This window comes from Diceros bicornis, chromosome 24 (assembly GCF_020826845.1).
Source record: "Diceros bicornis minor isolate mBicDic1 chromosome 24, mDicBic1.mat.cur, whole genome shotgun sequence".
In the NCBI taxonomy this organism is placed as follows: Eukaryota; Metazoa; Chordata; class Mammalia; order Perissodactyla; family Rhinocerotidae; genus Diceros; species Diceros bicornis.
The window spans coordinates 50,822,006-50,841,364 of NC_080763.1; positions in this window are offsets into that span (position 1 = coordinate 50,822,006).

Genomic DNA, 19,359 nt, shown 5'->3' on the forward strand with positions numbered 1-19,359 from the left:
GGACGTCCAAGATCAAATTGTCAGCATGTTCAGCTTCTGGGGAGGGTCCTCTTCCCTGTTCGTAGTTGGCAACTTCTTGCCGTGTCCTGACGTGGTGGAAGGGACAAGTGAGCTCTCTGGGGTGTCATTAGATAAGCACCAATCCCACTCATGAGGCCTCCACTCTCCTGTACTAAGCAACTCACAGTGACCCCATCTACTAAAAGCAACATATTTGGAGGTTAGAATTCAACAGATGAATTTTGAGGGGAACACATCCCAGGCAACAGCACTCCCCTACAGTCTCTGGAGAAAGTATAGCCCTGCCCCCACCTTGATTTCAGGCGAGGGAAACTGATTTCAGGCTCTGACTCCAGACTGTGAGAGAAAAAATGTGTGTTGATGTATTTAAGCCTCAATTTTGTGGTAATTTGACACAGTGATCATAGGAAAGTCACACAGGGTGGGATGTGAGTGTCAGGTTATCAAGGGTTCCCACATGCTGCTCCCTGTTGTGTGGTCACCGTCAGCACTGCCCAGGGACAGGGACTCTCTCAGGGCTGTGGTCTTTGTGGACGCACCTCTCCAGGGACTCAGCACTGAAGGAGAGGACTGAAAGAATGAGGTGCTGACCTAGATTGTACTTCAACCTGGCACAGCTGTCCACCCATGACTTTGTCACCATGTGATCATGATTGTCCTACCAGAATGTCACCTGTGTGATGCTGGGCCAGAGACTGGGAACAGAATCCATCCTTGACTTTTATATCCTTACTTTCCCCAAGCACAATCCCAGTTTTCAAAAGCAGTGCGAAAGAGAAATTTTAGGGAGAGCTCTATGGTCCAAGATCCCAAATCTGACAGCAACCAAATATTCCCAGATGACCCCACAACAGGCACTTTCAAAGAACAAGGAAACTCTTTATCCCCAGTGGAAAACATGAATAAACGACAAGAGTCTTTTGGCAAGATCCCCTCCCTGGATCTTAAAACCTTTGTGGAAAAGAGAAATGTCCTCATGAGAACATCATCCTTTGTCTCAGATACCTGACTCTTTGGTCTGAAGAGTCAGGAGAATCACCACCCCAGCATCTCCTCAGCCCAGCACAGCTGCCCTCTCCCTCAGGGCTCTGACGCACTCAGGGTGTGGGTTATCACACTGTGTCTCACACAGGAATGCACGGCTGTGTCCTCAGATCTGAGGCTGCTCAGCTCCATGTAGGGTCTGCTCGTGGACGTGTCGCTGGTGATAGTGACTCTGCCCTGGAGCTTCTGTGCATCGTCTGTGCCACCACTGTTTGGGTTGATCCGTCCCACCCACTCAAGCCCTTGTCCAGGGGACTGTTGCACCCATGCAGGAAGTACTGAGTGAAGATGTATCCAGAAGCCTTGCAGGAGACCTTCACTGATGCCCCAGGCTTCCTCACCTCAGCCCCAGACTGCATCAGCTGGACCTGGGAGTGGACACCTTGGAGAGGAGACACGAGTGGATTGAATCCCCCTTCACTGTTCCTGGTTCCCTGCTCACCCCAGGGACCGGGAAGCCCCTTACCTGTATCCACAGCCACCAAGGAGGATTCCCCGGCTCTGGTCCACGGTGAGGGGCTGTGCTCTCGGGGCCTCTGTAGGGGAGGGGGTGGGTGTTGAGTGATGCTCTTAGGGCACAGACACGTCCATATTTAACCTAGTACTCGTCCACTTATTTGCCTGTTCCTGAGGCTAAATATTTCATAGTCAAGACTTGTCTTAACCTGAGAGAAGAAGATCCATGACACAGGGACCATGCTCAGTGGGATGCTGGGAGCCCAAGTCCTAATCCTTGTGTGAGGATATGTGTCCCCTGCCATGTCCCCAAACTCTGTGCAGACAGAGCTCCTCCCACTGAGGAATACCCTCCCACACAACACCCTCCGAGGGGTGGCGTGGGTGGGGACCTGGGAGGTAGAGGCAGACCTGTGGACAGAGGCAGAGCTCCAGAGCGGCTGTGGGGCGGGCTCAGCATTCAGGTGTCCTGCTGGGATCACAGGGAGACGGAGGTGCAGGGGAGGAGGTGCAGGTGCAGGGGAGGCCCCGGTGTCTCTCCTCCCCGACCCCACATCCCCTCTGCTCCTTCCTGCCTGGGGGTCCCTGCTGGAGCACCCAGAGCCCTGTGAGGGGGACCTTAGCTGGGACAGCACAGGACCCTGCCTCCCGAGCACACACGGCCCTCCTGAGCCCTTGCAGCTCCAGGCCTGGAACACGGCTGGGTCTGTGGCTCTTTAGGCCCCTGAGTGGCCTCTGGGCCTCGACTCCATGGTGAATGTGGGTGACTGACCATCGTCAGGCCCTCCAGCTCTGGTTTGTTCTGGGGCCTTTTCCAGCTGGGGCAGGGACTCTGGTCCCTATATAGTCCCCATCACAAACACCCAGAGCTTTCAGAGAGTGCCGGCTTCCGTGAGGCATGCCTGGGTTAGTGTTGGCATTTCTTTTTCTCAAGTTCTGCAGGAGATCCTGGAGCTCGAGGGCTCGCCCTTTGCAGGGACCACTGCCCTGCTGGCCCATGTCCCTGAGGGTCATCAGGGCTGGAGAACGAGTCTTCCCCAGGATTCTGCCTCCTCTGTAGCTTGTGTCCCTGCCCAGGGCCAGGCTGTGTCTTTGCTCTACAGTCTCAGCAGGCAGCCCTGCCCCTGGGACCCTGGGCCGAGTTCCCGGGGTGGCGGGTGGGAGGTGGCGGGTAGCGGTGTGGAGCCTGGGCCCAGTGCTGAAGGGGCAGAATCCGCAGGTCCGGAACCTGGTGCCTTTCCCAGCACCGCCAGGCTGTAAGGTTTAAAGATCCATTTACATCAGATTTTTGAAAATCTCTTTACAAACCCGTGTCTGCACTTGGTGACAATTTGAGGAGAATAAACACAGGGGAGGCCACTCTCCTCACATCCGCCAGGCCCCCCAACAGAGATCTCAGGCCCCAATATGGGCTTATGTGTTCCTCCCGGATTCCCTGTGCAAAGTCCCTCACCCCCTGCCTGCTGTCCCACCTCCTCTATGGGTCTGGCGGGAGGTCCCTCTTTGCTTATTTGGAGTGTCCTTTTCTGATATAATCAGTGAGCCACCCTCAGACACTGGAGGAGAGATTTCTGGTCAGGAGTCGGGTGTGTTTTGCTCGGGGACAGACACCGTGGCCCCTGGATCCTGTGTCTGGTGGAGCTTTTAGAAGGGGCTGTGTCACTATGGAAGTAGCAGTAAGTACTATCACGGTACTCTCACAGTGACACACGCCTCCACAAAATCCTCCTGCCTGGCTCTGTGTCCTCTCCACTCCTGCCAGCTCGGGGCTGGATCTGGGCAGAGAGCCTGTGTTTCCAGTGGTTTCTGCTCTGAAACTCTGAGTGAGTGGGGGATGAGCTGGTGGTGGAGCTTCTGTGGGTCGAGAGGCGGCTCTGCACAGGCCCTCCTGCATTCACTGGCTGGCAAGCCCCTGGGGGCACGGCCCTGGTGTAGGAAGGCATTGGTGGTGGACGAGGAACACCCAGCCGGCTCTCCAGCGCAGGCGGCCCTGGTGTCCACCGCGGCCTGCCCGGTGTCCGGTTTCCCCAGCTCGGGGGTCTCGCTGTTTCAGTCCTTCCCTCTGTTCCCCTCTCAGAAACTGTCTCAGGCTTGGCCATTGAGGGTCCTCCTCCCCCACCCCAGATCTCATCTCTGCTGGAATTTGTTGGTGGGTCTGGTGTTCTCACTGGCGAGGTTTCTAGAGGACTTCATCGTGAGAGGCTGGCTACCAGCAGTGGGCACGAGGAGTCTCTTCCTCTTCCCTCTGCGCCTGCCTCAGTGTGCCCACCCCCCATGGCCCAGGTGTCTCCCTGGTCTGGGTGCCTCTGAGATCCACCGTCCTGATCACTTTCATTCCCCACTTCCGGGTGACCTCCCCAGAGACTCTTAAGGTGTCTGTACTCACACGGCACCTCTTGTGCTCAGAAGACCTCAGCCTTTGTCCTGGGAGCTGGAGCCCTGTCCGCAGTGCTTTCCCCTCAGAAGGAAAGGAGATCCCAGAGCGGCTGCAGTGAGGTCTGCTGGCCAGACAGCTGTGTTTTCTGCTTGAACAGGATTCCAGAGCTCCCCATTTGTCCATTGTCTTCGGGGGGTGAGCAGGCAGGCCAGGGCCTCCCTCCCCAGGCCCAAAGATGTGGACGCCCAGGTGAGTGTGGTGCCTGGCCTGCAGACTTTGAGCCGGCTGTGGGGACTGCGCTTGGCCTGAGGGAGGGATGAGCTGTGAGCGGCGCAGGGGTGGCCTCTGCCACCTGGGATCCTAATATCATGGGATCCAAGTTCACTGCTGTCCAGGTCAGGTGTTCACTCAGTGACCGTCAGAGTACTCCCACATGAGTTAAATGGGGGAAGTCACTACTGCTGGCATGGACAGGGTGAGCTGCATCTGAGTTTGTACAGAGGACAGGGACGTGTAAGAGGGAGAGTGACTGGCCAGGGAGGGGGTAGTGGGGCTCCTGTGAGGGATCAGGAAGTGTGGTCCATGTAGACCCCACGGGGCCACCATGTCCACTGGCTGGAATGAAGAGTCAGCTCTTTTCCGCACAGAGACTGGGGGCCGAGGCCCATCCTTCCGGGTGATTCCATCTCCGAGGAGCGGGTCTCAGTCCTGGGTGGATTGTGGGGACACACGGACCTCAAAGGGAAGAGGCGGGATCTCAGGAAATGCTCTGAGGACGGGGCCGGGCTGTCAGGTGTTGGCTGTAACCCATGGCGGATTCTCCTTGCAGTGCTGGGATTACTCAGGCCGGCCTTTTAGGAGATCTGTGGTCATCGTGGGGATGCAGGGTTGGGTGCAGTCGTCTCTTGGTGAAGTGGTCTGGATGGACTTCCCTGGCCTGTGCTCTGTGATCTCAGTGCACACGCACTGGCACAGCACGACTGTCACGAGAGGCCTCGGGTTCCAGCCTTCAGGGTTCCGGGACTCTGGGAGGGAGCGTTGTAGGAGGATCGGGCTGTGGGCCTGACCTTGGTGGGGTTTGCTGTGGGTTCCCAGGTCCAGGGGCAGGCAGGGCTGACCCTCAAGCACTTTGGGGAAAAGCTGTCACAAGGACGGATGACAGCTCTATTGTGGTGTGCCGTGTAGTTGTAGTGTGATGGACATGTCCCAGCCCTGGGGTCTCTGAGGCTGGTGCAGCCGCCACTGAGTTCTCCGAGGCCAGTGCCTGGTTAGAGACCGGGTCCTCAGTGTGGGTTTGGGCAGGAGGTGTGGGTGGGCCGGCTGCTCCGAGGGACTTTCCCTGGAGGCCACTCTCTGTGGCGGATACCTAGCACGGTGGGCCTCCTGGCCATGAAGTCAGCGAGACACCCCTCAACCGAGAGACTGCACAACCCCGCTATTCAGGGAGAGGCCCCTGGAGCCCTTTCAGGCCAGGCCAGGACCGGGACCCACCTGCCCCAGGATCAGTAGCAGACTTGAGGTGTACCCGCCCCCATGTGAACCCTGACTTCCCCCCTCATCGGTCGAGCTCCTATACAGCTAAGCACAGGCCCACCTCCAGTGTCCACTCCTGTCAGACTCCCTGATGGCCTCTGCTGTCCTTTTGGGAGCTTGACGTCTGAGGGTCAGACGTCTGAGCTCTGTCCTTCCTGATTCCTTTGTCCAGTGGTATTGAGAGCCACGGTGCCTTCTGCCAGCTTGCCAGGCTCGGTGTTTGTGGGGTGGTCACAGCAGAGTTCTTTGAAGCCCCCATGGGGGTGAAGGCTGTGCCTGGACATGAGCCCATGGGGTGAGTGGCTGGGAGCGGCCCTAGAGTGAGTGTCTGGGTTCTGAGCCTGGGGAGCACTGCATCCCAGACTTGAGGCCCCACGGACCCCAGCAGGTTTTTGCTGCCGGGTGTGTCACTGTGGTAGTAGCTGTAGCCATAGCTACCATAGTAACACAGTAGGAAGGACCTTGACAAAAAGCCGCATGTGTGTGGCAGGAGGGGCCCCACCCTGCTGGAGCCTCCTGGCCCACGTGTCCAGAGGCACCCGTCCGCACAGGTGCCCAGTGCATCAGTCTCCTCCATGATCGTGAGCAGAGGGGTGGTCAGGCTGCCATGCTCAGCCCCTGTTTCCCCAAGAAGGGCGTGGGAGACCCCCCTCTGAAGGTGTGGGCAGAAGCAAGCCTCCATGGGAGGAGCCCCAGGCCTTGAGGGAACCCAAGTCCTTTTAGTGTCCAGGCAGAGTTGAGCAGAGGCAGCTGCCCCAGAGGGCAGCCCCATCTCCTGCTGGTGGTCTCACACAGGCTCGGAGTCCGTGTCTGGATCAGGCCAAGGACTGGCCTGGGAGTGGGTGTCCATCCCTGGAAGATCCTCGTGTCTGAGTGTGCAGCAAGGGTCCTCAGTGGGCCCCCTGGGGACGTCGTTCATCCCAGCCCAACAGAGCTGCTGGGCTCTGGGGTGGACGGTCTAGCCACAAGAGTCTCAGGGATGTGGGCACATGGGTCCACCCCTTCTCCTGGAAGGAACATTTCCAAAATGAATTTCAGTCATCCTCCCCTGCAGGGGAACTCCTCCCACCTTTTTGGTACACAGAGGGACGAGCCCCAATTCGCTCGGGGCAACACATATGAAACTGGTGGTGTGGGATGTAGGGTGCTGTGGGTTACTGGGTCGTTAGGTGTGGGTTTGTTTATGGTATGAGCTAGTTCGGCATGTGGGGGATGTGGGTATGGGGTGGTGTGGGGTGTTGGGTTTATGTGGTGGGGGTGGTGCAGGGCACACAGTAGCGTGGGTTACAGTGGTGTGTCCAGGTGGCCCAATGCCCATAGGTCAGGTGTAGTGCCAGCTCGTGAGGCTAGCCCTTTCATTGTGTTGCCCCTGCCCAGCCACAGGGGCACAGAGGGCTGTGGCAGAGTGGGGTCTGTGTGCCTTCCAGCTGTGGGCCCCATCAGTCCTGAAGTAGGGAGCTTCCCGAGCTGCTGGACAGATGACAGTGGACGGTGGTCTGGGACCCTCCTGGTCTGAGAAGTCCAGCAGGGGTGCCCCTCGGAGGGAGGAGTGGCTGAGATTTGGGGGCTTTTTCTCGATTGCTTCATGGTCTGATGGACTTGGGCAGGAGCCTGGTGGTGGCCACCGAGCTGGGGAAGCGTGGGGGGTTGTGGGCCGTCCCTGTCCTGTCACCCCAGAGGGTTAGGGTTGTGGCTGCACTGCTGTGGGAGTCACCACACCCCTGGGATGTGGCCCCGTTCAGAATCCTGGGGGCATCGTCACTGCCTCAGGAGGACAGGGCTGAGGCTGGGGCTGTGGGGTTTTTGATGGACGCTGTGTCACTGTGGCCATAATAACTAGAACCAGAATAGTAATCCCACAGTGACACAGACCCAACCCCAAACCCCTCCAAGGGGTGGGGTGGGTGGGAATCGGAGGTGGAGGGGCTGACCTGTGGACGAAGGCAGAGGCCAGGAGGCCAGAGGTGGCAGCAGGCAGGATTCATTATTCTTGCTGCCACTGACCCTGGGACTCCAGCTCCAAATTGTGCTCCAGGTCCTGTGAGGGCTACTGAGGGAACAGCAGCAGCCTTAGCTCCACCTGGTCACAGGCCTCTGGCTCTGGCTTGGGTCAAGCACGGCCGAGTCTGAGCCCCTTTAGGCCCCTGAGTGGCCTCTGGGCCTCGACTCCATGGTTTATGTGGGTGACTGACCATCATCAGGCCCCCAGGCTCGGGTTTGTTCAGGGGCCTCTTCTCTCTGGAGCAGGGACTCTGGTCCATATCTAGTCCCCACACCGAATGCCCTTCTAGAGAGTGCTGGCACCTGCCAGGGGTTTCCTCGGTCAGTGTTGACATTTGCTTTTCTCAAGTTGCCCAAGAGAGCCGGGGGTATTTGGCCCTTTGCTGGGTCTGCCGGCCCATGTCTCCGAGGGTCTTCAGGCCTGGGGAGCGAGTCTTTCCCGAGATTCTGCTTCCTCCACACCTGGTGCCCCTACCTAGGGCCATGCTGTGTCTTTTCTCTTTACTCTCAGGGGTGGCCCTGCTCCTGGGACCCCGGCTCATGATCCCTGGATTGCAGGTGGGAGGTGGGGTATAGTGGTGGAGAGCCGGGGCCAGCCCTGCAGTGAGCTGAAGCCACAGGACCAGGACCTGGTGCCCTTCCCAGCGCTGCCAGGTGATAAGTTTGAAAGATACATGTACATTAGATTTTTAAAAATCTGTTTACAAACATGTGTCTGCACTTGGTAGCAATATGAGGAGACAAAGCACAAGGGAGGCTGCTCTCCTTCCCTCTGCTCTCCTCATGCCCTGTGTCCCCTGGACCCCCCCAGAGATCTCAGGCCCCCTCATGGTCTTAGGTGTCCCTCCTGGGTTCCTTGTGCAAAGTCCCTTGCTCACCGCCTGCTGTCCCACCTCCTCTACGGGGCAGCAGGAGGTCCCCCTTTGCTTCTCTGGAGTCTCCTTTTCTATTATAATCAGTGCGCTACCCTCTGACCCCAGAGTAGAGATTTCTGGTCAGGATCCGGGTGTGTTTTGCTCGAGGATGGACGTAGTGGACCCGGGAGACTGTGTTGGGTGGAGCTTTTGAACAGGGGCTGTGTCACTGTGGGAGTAGCAGTAGGTACTATCACAGTACTGTCACGGTGACGCGCCCCCACAAATTAATCTTGCCTGGCCCTCTGCCCTCGTCACCCCTGTTGGCTCCAGCTGGCTCTGGGGGACACCCTGTGTTTCCAGTGTTTTCTGCTCTGAAACTTGGGGTGAGTGGGGAATGAGCCTGTGGAGCCTCTGTGGGTCCAGAGGCGGCTCTGCACAGGGCCTCCTGCGTTCACTGGTTGGTGAGTCCCCAGGGGGCACAGCCCTGGTGTAGGAAGGGTCTTGGTCTGGACGAGCAACACCCGTTCTCCTGTGTAGACAGCCCTAGACGCACCTGGCCCCTTGTGTCAGCCAGTTTTCCTGGCTCAGAGGTTACGGCTGTTTCTGTTTTGCCCTCTTCCTGTCTCGGGGGGCCCCTACCTGTATGGCACAGGTGTTTCCCTGGTCTGGGTGTTGCTGAGATCAACTGTCTTGGACAATTTCATTGCCTGTCTCTGGGTGAGCGTGGACTTCCTTCCCAGAGACTCTCGTGGTTGCCCCGTACTCCCAGGGCACCTCCTGTTGAAGGCACCTCCTTTGCTCAGATGGTCTCAGCCTTCTGCCTAGGAGTTAGAGCAGGAGCTGCCTGTCATCGACAGTGCCTCCTTCCCGAGGGGCCAGGTGCTCCCCAGAGCGGCTGCAGTGAGGTCTGCTGGCCAAACAGCTCCATTTTCCCCTTCAGACAGGAATCCAGAGCTCAACATGTGTCCTCTGTATGTGGGGGTGAGCAGGCAGGCTGGGGCCGCCTTCCCATGCCCAAAAGGTGGATTCCCAGGTGTGTGTGGTGGTCGGCCTGCAGCCTTCGACCCAGCTGTGCGGACCACGCTTGGCCTGTATGGGGCCACCTGTGAGGGGCTCGGGAATGGCCTCTGTCGCGAGGGATCCTAGTAGACTGGGCTCCAAGTTCACTGAGCCCTTGCCGTCCAAGTCAGGTGTTCACTCAGTGACCGTCAGGGGCATTACACGTGAGTTAAATGGTGGAAACAGGTTCTTTCAGTCACTATTGATGGCAGGGACAGGATGAGCTGCATCTGGGTTTGCACAGAGGACACGGGCGTGTCGGAGGGAGAGTGAGGGGCAGGGAGGGGGGAGCGTGGCTCCCGCGAGGAATCAGGAAGGGTGGTCCGTGTAGACCCCACGAGGCTGTTGTGTCCACTGGCTGGCAATGAAGAGTCAACTCCTGTCCTCACAGAGACTGGGGGCCGAGGACCATCCTTCCTGGTGATTCCATTTCTGAGGAGCAGATCTCAGTCCTGGATGGAGATGCTCCTGGACTGTGGGGACACACGTTCCTCAAAGGGCAGAGACAAGATGTCAGGAAATGCTCCGAGGACGGGGCTCCGGGCTGTGTCCGGTTCGGCTGGAACAACGGCAGATTCTCCCGGCAATGCTGGGCTTTCTCAGGCCGGGATTCATGGGGGCTGGGGTCTTCCAGGGGATGCAGGCTTGGGCTGCTAGCAGCCATGCTGGGGTACAGTCGTCTCTTGGTGCAGGGGTCTGGATGGAGACCCCATGCCTGGGCTCTGGGATGTCCGTGCACACACACGGGCACAGCACGGCTGTCATGAGAGGCCTCAGGTTCTAGCCTTAAGGGGTCCAGGTCTCTCGGAGGTGGCATTGTAGAAGGACCTAGCTGTGGGAGGGAGCTTGGAGGGGTTTGCTGAGGGTCTCCCAGGGCCGAGGCCAGGGAGGGCTGACCTTCAAGCCCTTTGGGGAAAAGTTGTCCCCAGGACAGATGACACTCGAGTGTGGGTGTGCTGTGTAGTTGTATCATGAGTGACACGTCCCAGCACTGGGGTATCTGAGGCTGGAGCAGCCCCACTGCGTTCTTGGGGGTGGGCACCTGGTTAGAGGCCAGGTCCTCAGTGCATGATTGGGCAGGAGTTGTGGGTGCACAGCCCCACTCCTGGAAAAGAGGGCCCTGGAGCCCTCTTGGGCCAGTCCAGGAATGCAACCCAGCTTCCCCAGGATCAGCAACAGGCAGGGAGTTGCTCCCGCATCCCGGGAACACTGTCCCCCAAACTTTGGGCGGTTCCTATGCAGCTAGCACAGGCCCAACTCCAGCGTCTGCTCCTGTCAGCCTCCCCGAGGGCCTCTGTGGGTCCTGTTGAGAGCTTGACCTCTGAGGGTTTGCCCGGCACAGGTGCTGTCCTCCCTGACTCCTTTGGCTCCTTATGTTGAGTGCAGGGCAGTTTCTGCCAGCTTGCCAGGGTCTAAGCGTCTGGCTGTGTGGTCAGTGTGGTCACTGCAGAGTTCTTTGAAGACCCCATGGGGCTGAAGGCTGTGCCTGGACATGAGCCCATGGGCTGAGAGTCCGGGTTCTGAGCCTGGGAGCAGCCCATCATAGACTTGAGTCCCCACGTATCCCAGCAGGTTTTTGCTGCCGGGTCTGTCACTGTGGTAGTAGCCGTAGCTGTAGTCTCTATATTAACACTGCAGGAAGGTCCTTGACAAAAAGTGCTGCATGTAGCAGGAGGGGCCCCACCCTGCCAGAGCCTCCTGGCCCACGTGACCAGGGGGGGCCATCCTCACAGGTGCCCAGTGCATCTGTCACCTCCATTATTGTGAGCAAGTTGGGTGGTCAGGCTGCCACCCTCAGCCCCTGTCTCCCCAAGAAGGGTGTAGGTGACCCCCCAATGAAGGGGTGGGCAGAAGCAATCCTCAATGGGAGAAGTCTCAGGCCTTGGGGGGCACCCCCAGTCCTTTTATGGTCGAAGCAGAGCTGGGCAGAGGTAGATGCCCCAGAGGGCGGCCCCATCTCGTGCTGGTGGTCTCACACAGGCTCAGGGTCTGTGTCTGAATCCAGTCGAGGACTGGCCTGGGGGAGGGTGTCCATTCCCTGGAAGTACCTCATGTCTGAGTGTTCACCCAGGGTCTTCAGTGGGATCCCCGGGGAGGTCGGGTTCAGGCCAGTCCCACAGGGCTGCTGGGCTCTGGGGTGGACGGTCCAGCCAGGTGAGTCCAAGGGACGTGGGCACATGTGTCTACTCCTCTTCCTGGATGGAACATTTCCAAAATCAAATTCAATCCGCTGTGCCTGAAATGGTGCACCGCCCACCTTCCTGGTACGAGGGAGCAGGGCCCCAACCCACTGGCGGAAGGGCATAGGGACCGGTGGTGTGGGGTACTAGGTAGCATGGATTTGGAGTGCTCTGGGATGTAGCGTGTGGGATTCGCAAGGTGTGGGCTGGTGTATGGCCCAGGGTGCTGTGGGATGTGATGAATATGGGGAGTGGGGGTCCAGTGATGTGATGTATGTGGTTAATGGGATGTGGGGTTTGTGCAGTATGGGGTGCTGTACTGTATGGGGGAAGTGGGGTATGGGGTGGTGTGGGGGTTGTGTGGTGTGGGGTAAACAGTGGTGTGGGAAACCGCTAATGTGGCCAATGGCCACCGGCTGAGAGTAGTACCTGCCCCACATTCGTGTTATCGCTGCCCAGCCAGGCCGGCTGCAGGGTCCTGGAAGAGTGGGGTCAATTTTCCTTCCAGCCCTGACCCTCACTGTCCCAAGCGTGGGAACTTCCTGAGCTGCTGGCCAGATGCCAGTGGACGGAGACCTTGTGCCCATCCTGGCCTAGGAGGTCCAGCAGGAGTGCCCCTTGGAGGGCGGTCTGGCTGAGATCTGGGCGGTTCCTGCTCGTTGGTTTAACGGTCTGACAGACTTGGACAGCAGCCAGGCGGTGGCGACGGCCGCCGTGTCGGGGAAGCGGGGAGGTTTTGGCCCTCCCTGTCCTGTGGCCCCAGCGAGTTTGGGTTCAGGCTGCACCACTGTGGGAGTTACCACACCCACGGGATGTGGCCCTGTTCAGAATCCTGGGACGGAGTCACCGCCTCGGAAGGGAGGGCGTAAGCTCGGGCTGCAGGAACAGGGTATTTGATGGGTGCTGTGACGCTGTGGTCATAATCATATGTAGAATAGTAATACCACTGTGACACAGACCCACCCCCAAACCCCTTTGAGGGGCTCGGTGGGTGGGAATCAGGGGTGGAGGGGCTGACCTGTGGATGGTGGCAGATCCCAGGAGGCCAGAGGCGGCAGCAGGCTGGAGTCATTATAATTGCTGCTGCTGACCCTGGGACTCTGGCTCCCAACTCTGCCCCAGGTCCTGTGGGGGCCACTGAGGGAATGGTACCAGCCTTAGCTCCACCAGGACACAGGCCTCTGTGTCCACCTCCCTGGCCATCTCCTTTACTGTCCGTCTGCGTCTCTGCTTTGTCTAAAGCCTTTGGGGAATTCTCGGCCATGGTGACAGGAGACCTCAGTGATTCTCCAGGAGGCCTGCTCTTCTCTGGGTGCAGCTTCAGGCCTATCTGGTTCAGCAGGGCCTGAAGCAGGTACAGGGGAGTAGCTGCAGGTGCACAGGAGGAGGTGCAGGTGCAGGGGAGGAGGTGCCATTGCAGGGGAGGAGTTAAAGGTGCGGCGGAGGAGGTGCAGGTGCAGGCGAGGCCCAGGTATGCGGATGCCCAAGTTTGAGGAGGCCCCGGTGTCTCTCTTTCCCAACCCCACCTCCCTTCTTCTCTGCTTGCCTTGACGGGTGGTCCCTGCTGGAGCACCCAGAGCCCTGTCAGGGGGACGTTTGCTGCAGCAGCACAAGGCCTTGCCTCCTGAGCACACACGGCCCTCCTGAGCATTCGCAGTTCCAGGCCTGGAGCACAGCTAAGTCTGAGCCTAGTAGAGCTCCTCTGTGCCATGTGGGCCTCGACTCCACAGTGAATGTGGGTGACTGACCGTCATGAGGCCCGCCAGCTCTGGTTTGTTCAGGGGCATTTTCCCTCTGGAGCAGGGATGCTGGTCCACATCTAGTCGCCCCTCGGAACCACCAGGAGCTTCTAGAGAGAGCCGGCATCTGTCGGGGATGCCCGGGTCAGTGTTGGCATCTGTTTTCCTCAAGTTCCCAAGGAGTTCCTGGAGCCCGAGGGCTGGCCCTTTGCTGGGACCCCCACCCTGCCAGCCCCTGTCCTGAAAGGTCTTCAGGCCTGGGGAGCGAATCTTCTCCAGAATTCTGCCTCCTTCGTACCTCGCTGTCCATCCCATGGTAAGGCTGTGCGTTTGCTCTTTAGTCTTTTTACTGGCCACAAACATAGGTTCTTCACTCGCCACACAAGAAAGAGACCAAAATGAAAACTGGAACGCCAGGCTTGTTGCAAGGTAATGTTTTATTTCGGGTAACGTCAGTCGGAAGAGGGGAGTAAGCCCTTGGTCATCTCCTCCAAAGATGGGGGTGTGCGTTTTTACAGGTTTTCAGGAATGTGGCTGCTTGTGGGGAGGGGAGCCTGTGGCCTTGCTGGTTGGCACCTTCCCTTCAGCCTGTGTTTGGCCTTGGGAGGCTGCTTGCAGGGAGGGAGACAGCGAAATGAGGGAACCGCAAGTGGTCGTCCTTTGTCCTGTGCTTCTGTGATGGGCCCTGGATGCTGGTGCCAGTAGCTGGGGAGCTGGGTGCTGGGAGGATTCAGCTTCTTGACATTCTCTGGATATGCGTTTCCCTGTAACAAACTTCAAGGATACAAAGGTTAGAGAGACCAATGTTTACATATGAATGCACCTTAGAGAAGCAGGGAGAGGGGAGGAGTGCTCTGGGTTTTATCCTCATATATGCTGGGTTTAACGTAGCAGACCTGATGTCAGGGCCGGCATCACTTTCAGCGGGCAGCACTGCTCCAGGGATGCTGACCCATGTCCCCTGGGTTGTGGTGGCCGATGGCAGTGGCAGAGCCTATCTGGCCCAGCCCTGCAGGGTTGCGGGTGGCAGTGGCTGTGTGGAGCCTGGTCCAGCCCCACAGTGGGTGGAAGCCACGGATCCAGGACCTGGTGCCCTTCCCAGCACCGCCAGGTGGTAAGTTTTAAGGATATATTTCCATCAGATTTTAAAAAATCTCTTTACAAACGTGTGTCAGCACATGGTGAGAATTTGATGAGACAAGGCACAGGAGAGTCCGCTCTGCTTTTCTCCGCTTCCTCATGCCCCACGGGCACCGCTGCAGAGATCTCAGGCCCCCTCATGGTCCTAGGTGTCCCTTTGGAATTCCCTGTGCAATGTCCCTTGCCCCTGCCTGCTGTCCCACCTCCTCTATGGGGCCGGTGGGATGTCCTCCTATGCTTCTCTGGAGTCTCCTTTTCCATTATAATCGGTGAGCTGCCCTCTGACCCTGGGTGACAGATTTTGGTCAGGATCCAGCTGAGTTTTTCTTAGGACCGGACACGGTGGCCCTGGGAGCCTGTGTTGGGTGGAGCTTTTGGATGGGGGCTGTGTCGCTGTGAGCAGTGAAGGAAGTACTATTACAGTATTGTCATTGCGACAAACACCGCCACAAAATACTCCCGCCCTGCCCTGTCCCCGCTCCACCGTTGCAGGCTCAGGAGTGCTCTGGGGGGACAGCATGCATTTCCAGTGGCTTTTGCTCTGAAACTCAGGGTGACTAGCGGATAAACCCACCCGAACCTTTGAACCTTTGTGGGTCCAGAGGTGGCTCTGCACAGAGCATCCTGCGGTCGCTGGCTGGAGAACCCCGGGGGCATGGCCCTGGTGTAGGAGGGTCTTGGATGTGGACGAGTAAGACCCTGTTCTCCACTATAGACAGCCCTGGTGTCCACCAAGTCTGATTGGCCGCTGGTTTCAACAGCTCGGGGGTTCTAGCTGTTTCCATTCTGTTCTCTGGGCCCCTCTCAGAAACTGTCCCTGGCGTAGCCAGCGAGGGTCTGCCTCCCCAACCCCGGTCTCATCTCTGCTGGAATTTAATGATGAGGCTAGTGTTCTGACCCATGAGGTTTTCCATTGACAGGCACCTGGGCACAGCTGACTCATCCTGACAGGCCGGCTCCCAGTGGTGGGCACGAGGAGACTCCCTGCCTCTTCCCTCTGCCCGTCCTTCGGGGAGGCCCGTACCCGCACTGCACAGGTGTTTCCCTGGTCTGGGTGTCCCTGAGATCAACCTTCCGGGACACATTCATTCCCCAGCTCTGGGTGAACCTGGACTTCCTCCCCAGAGACTCTTGCAGCCTCCCAACCCCCAGGACACCTCCTGCGCTCACAGGGCCTCAGCCTTCCACTTTGGAGTCAGAGCCTGGGCTGCCCGTTGTCCAAAGAGCTGCCCTCCTGAGGGGCAGGTCGGTTCCCAGAGTAGCTGCAGTGATGTCTGCTGGTCCGATGGCTCTGTCTGCCCCTTCAGACAGGATTCCAGGGCTCCGGAGGAGCTTGTGCCTTTGGGGGGCAATCAGGAGACCTGGGTCTCCCCAAGAGGCGCGGGGAGGTGGATGCCCAGGTGAGTTCTGGACCCAACCTGCAGCTCCTAAGCCAGCAGGAGGATCAAGGCTTGGTCTGAAGTGGGCTGGCCTGTGAGGGGCTTGGAGATGGCCTCTACCACCTGGGATCCTAATGGCGTGGGATCCAGTTTCCCTGGGCCCTTGCCGTCGAGGTCAGGTGTAACTCAGTGAACGTCACGGGCCTTCAATGTGAGTTAAATGGTGGAAACTGGATCTTTCAGTCACTACTGATGGCAGGGACAGGGTGAGCTACATCCGGGCTTGCACAGAGGACAGGGGCAAGTCAGAGGGAGAGTAAGGGGCAGGTAGGGGGAGCAGGGTTCCCGAGAGGGATCAGGAAGGGTGTTCCGTACAGACCCCACGAGGCCTCTGAGTCTGCTGGCTAGAATGTGGAGTTGACTCCTGTCCTCACAGAGACTGGGGGCCGAGGCCAATCCTTCCTGGTGATTCCATCTCTGAGGAGCGGGTCTCAGTCCTGGATGGAGATACTCCTGGGTTTTGGGGATACCTGCCCCTCAAAGGGAAGAGGCGGGATCTCAGGCAATGATCTGAGTGTTGGGCTGTGGTGTCAGGTGTTGGCTGGAACCAATGGCACTTTCTCCCAGCAGCACTGAGCTCTCTTGGGCCAGCTTTTTAGGGGGTGATGTCGTCCTGGGGATGCAGCCTTGGGCTGCCAGAAGCCGTGCTGTGGTGCAGTCGTCTCTTGGTGCAGGTGTCTGGACGGAGTCCCCCTGGCCTGTGCCCTGGGATCCTGGTGTGCACGCACGGGCACAACATGGCTGTCACGAGAGGCCTCAGGTTCCATCCTTCAGTGATCTGGGGCACTGGGAGGGGGTGTGGCAGGAGGACTGAGCTGTGAGTTGGCCCTCTGAGGGTTCTGAGGGTTCCCAGGGCCGAGGGCAGGCAGAGCTGACCCTCAAGCCCTTTGGGGAAAAGTTGTCAAGAGGACAGATGACAAGTGTAGGTGTGCCGTGCAGTTGTAGTGTGAGGGACATGTCCCAGCACTGGGGTCTCTGATGCTGGTGCAGCCGCCACTCGGTTCTCTGGGGCTGGTGCCTGGTTGGAGGACGGGTCCTCAGTGCATGCTGGGCAGGAGGTGTGGGTATGCCGGCCCCTCCGAGGGGCTTTCCCTGGAGGCCACTCACTGTAGGAGGATATCTAGCACTGTGTTCATCCTGGCCATGACCTTAGTGAGTCCCCCCTTGACCGAGAGCCTGCACAACCCTGCTCCTGGGGGAGAGGCCCCTGGAACACTTTTGAGTCAGGCCAGGAATAGGACCTACCTGTCTCAAGGTCGGCAGCAGACTGCTAGGTGCTCCTACCCACAGGGAACACTGTTCCCCCACCTATTGGGCGAGCTTCTCTGCAGCTGAGCACAGGCCCAGCTCCAGCATCCGCTCCTGTCAGCCTCCCCGAGGGCCTCAGAGCATCCTGTCGGGAGCTTGACCTCTGAGGGTTTCCCAGGCACAAGCTCTGTCCTTCCAGATTCCTTTCGCTGGTGGTGTTAAGTGCAGGGCGGTTTCTGCCAACTTGCATGCCTCTAGGCGTGTGGCTGTGGGGACAGTGTGGTCACCACAGAGCTCTTTGTAGCCCCCATGGGATGAAAGCTGTGCCTGGACATGAGCCCATGACTGAGAGGTTGGGAGTGGCCTTGGAGGCTCAGGGTCTGGGTTCTGAGCCTGGGGAGCACTGCATCCTGGACTTGAGGCCCTGCAGACCCCAGCAGGATTTTGCAGCTGGGTCTGTCACTGTGGTAGTAGCCGTAACCATAGCTATCATAGTAACACAGTCGGAAGGAGCTTGGCAAAAAGCCCTGCATGTGGCAGGAGGGGCCCCTCCATGCCGGAGGCTCCTGGCCCATGTGTCCAGAGGCTCCCGTCCACACAGGTGCCCAGTGCATCTGTCTCCTCCACGATTGTGAGCAGGTGGGGTGGTCAGGCTTCCAACCTCAGCCCCTGTCTCCCCAATAAGGATGTGGATGACCCCTCCACTGAAGTGGTCGGCAGAAGCAAACGTCCATGGGAGGGGGTCCAAGGCTTTGGGGAACCCCAAGTGCTTTTAGGGTCTAGGCAGAGCTGGGCAGAGGCAGCTGCCCTAGAGGGCAGCCCCATCTCCTGCTGGTGGCCCCACACATGTTTGGGGTCCATATCCGGATTCTGCTGAGGACTGGACTGGAGGAGGCTGTCCATTTCTTGAAACTCCTTGTTCCCGAGTGTACAATGAGGGTCCTCAGTGGGCCCTCGGGTAGGTGAGGTTCAGACGAGGATGACAGGGTAGCTGGGATCTAGGGTGGACGAGGCAGCTAGGTGAGTTCCAGGGATGTGGGCACATGGGTCCAGCCCTTCTCCTGGAATGAATGTTTCCAAAATCAAATTCAATCAGCAGCCCCTGAAGCGGCACCCCTCCCACCTTCCTGGTACCTAGGGCGCAAGGCCCCAATTTGCTTAGGGCACTGCATGGGGCACAGGTGATATGGGTGGTGGGGTGCTGTGGGGTACTGAGTATTTAAGAGTGGGGTTGCATGGGGTATGAGGTGTTGTGAGTGTGGGGTATGTGGGCTGTGAGGTGTTTAGAGGTGTGGGTGGTTTGGGGTACGAGGTAGTGTGGGATGTGGGGTACGGGGTAGTGTGGGTTGTGGAGTTGGTCAGGCATGGGGTGGTGTGAGTGTGTTGGGTTCCTGTGGTGAGGGTGGTATGGAGTGCACGGTGGTGTGGGGAATGTTTGCTGTGTCCATGTGGCCCAGTGGCCACAGGGAAGGTGTAGTGCCAGCTCGTGAGGCCAGCCCCACCTTTGTGCTGCCACTGACCAGCCAGGGAGGCTCACAGAGTCCTGGCAGAGTGGGGTCTCTGTGCCTTTCATCCCTGGCCCCCATGTGTCCTGAGGAAGGGAACTTCCCGAGCTGCTGGCTGGATGCCCGTGGATGGTGGCCTTGGGGCCCTCCTGGTCTGGGAGGGCCAGCAGGGGTGCCCATTGGAGGGGGATCTGGCTGAGGTTTGGGCGGCTTTGGCTCGTTGGTTTCATGGTCTGATGGACTTGGACAGGAGCCTGGCGGTGGTGACAGCTGCTGTGTGGGGGATGTGTGGGGTGCTGTGGGCCATCCCTGTCCTGTGTCCCCAGAGGGTTTGGTTCTGGCTGCACTGCTGTGGGAGTCACCGCACCCTGGGATGTGGCCCCGTCCAGAATCCCTGGGACGGCGTCACTGCCTGGTGAGGGCAGGGCTGTAGCCTGGGCTGCAGGGACGGGGTGTTTGACGGGTGCTGTGATGCTGTGGTCATAGTCACGTGTGGAAGAGTACTACCACAGTGACACAGACCCACCCCCTCCGCGGGTGGGCGGAGACCTGGGATGGAGAGCCTGACCTGTGGATGGAGGCAGAGCCCCAGGGAGGCTGTGGGGTGGACACAGCCAGCGGGTGTCCTGCTGGGAGCACCAGGAGACCCCTCCAGGCAGGTGGCAGCAACCATGCCCACCCCCGTCCTGAGGCTCTGCGACCACGTCGGACTTGTGTCTGTGCCCACTGTGCTGAGCGGAGCTGCTACGGGGAACAAGGG